Raw genomic sequence first — 1,702 nt, 5'->3', positions numbered from 1 at the left:
ACCACCCACTCGCCAAGCGCAATACTGTTGACATTCGCAGAGAATATCTTGAAACATATTTTGCTAGCAAATCTAATAAATGCTCAATATTAGTATGAGCTGCTAGAAAAACAGTTTTTTAACAAATCCTAAATTTAATCTTTAACTAACCCAATCAAACTTCGACTTTTAGACAAATTTTCGCAGCGTACGTCTGTTAAGAACACGCTTATTTTACTCCCTTAAATTTCTACTGATGTGGCGCTAGTGTTACATTGCCGTTTGTGGACGATGCGAAGGACGCGCAGAAGTTGTCGAGGGTTGAAATCTTGTGAATGTGGTAAAGTCGTGGCACCTAAGGCATTTTACAACGTCAAGTTTCGTTCGAAACGAACTGCCAGCCGGCGATTCACAAATATTTGCCATATCGTGCGAGTGCTTGCCGTAATAATTGTCTCGTGTGGGCACCCAGTCAAGGGTCACAAACAGCGGCGGCAAAAGCGGGAAAATCAAACGTCACCCTCGCGGCATTCGGTAGGTGCATGACAGCTTAACCGTTCCAGGTCTTAAAATTTGATAAAGATGACACGTCTTTTACATTAGCACTGATATTACTGTGTCTTTTGGTCTCCTGCACAGGTCAAGCTGGATATAGCATAACAATGATGACAAACAATGGTCATGTGCAACTCATTCAAAGTTTCATGTCAGGCGCTTGACACTGTAAGTGCCTGATTGGTGAGGGAGATACAGTACCAAGATACCCCAATGCAATTACTAAGAGTGGGCTATTATGTGATTTGCTGTAAATTGTGGGATTAATGAAATACATGATGTGGCCCTCATGAATATCGGAATCTCACCATGGGTGTGTGCTTCAGTGTTATGTGAATAAATATCATGCTCCTTACCATGGTATATGTGTGCATAATGCAGTCATCCCTCATGCTGTGTTAGTGAAGCAGGTCAGGGTGAGTCACAAATTTGAGCTTTCCATTGTGCAGAATAAGGTGAACATTATAGTTCAGTAATTTCTTTTTGGGTAAACCATACAAATGAAGCACATTGTGAGTATGCATGTAATGCCACTCTTGCATTTGTTTTCTGCTGACTGCACCATAAGGCTTTGGCATTAAGTATGTGAAAATGATGTTTTGAGTATCTGATGCTAATCTGCCAAGTAACTTACAAATACAAGACTCCAGGGATGTGGCAGATTTCAGAGCACATGACTGGCAAAAAGCAAGATGGCATAAGAATTATAGGCTATGGGGTTGCCATGACTTTCATGCAATGTGCCTGTTTCTCTGTCCAGGGATGTGAAAATGTTTCTTAGGCATGAAAACAACATGCCTGACCAAGGCCCAGCATTAGATGAAAATGTGGTTTCTGGTTTGTCTTATCTATAGGAATTGCAACATCTCATCAAGGTGGTTATCAAAATGAACTAATTCAGAATTAGATCATTGATGTGTGTTTGACCTGTACCTGAACATAATTTTGGAGTTTAGTCTCTGGTAGGTAGGATGCATCACTTCTTGCTCTTGGAAAAAGGTGGTGCATGGTTCCACAAAGTCCCCTGTTCCTATGCCTATGCTGTGGGGCACAATGTATAATGGAAGACTGCAATATCAGAGCAAATAATTGATATCATTAATTGACAGGAAGAAGACCACAATTTCACTGTTAAAGTGGATACAGCACATCTTTCAGTCCTCCAGCT

This window comes from Pollicipes pollicipes, unplaced genomic scaffold (genome assembly GCF_011947565.3).
Source record: "Pollicipes pollicipes isolate AB1234 unplaced genomic scaffold, Ppol_2.1 Scaffold_4002;HRSCAF=4701_pilon_pilon_pilon, whole genome shotgun sequence".
Classification (NCBI taxonomy): domain Eukaryota; kingdom Metazoa; phylum Arthropoda; class Thecostraca; order Pollicipedomorpha; family Pollicipedidae; genus Pollicipes; species Pollicipes pollicipes.
This window is presented reverse-complemented; position numbering follows the sequence as displayed.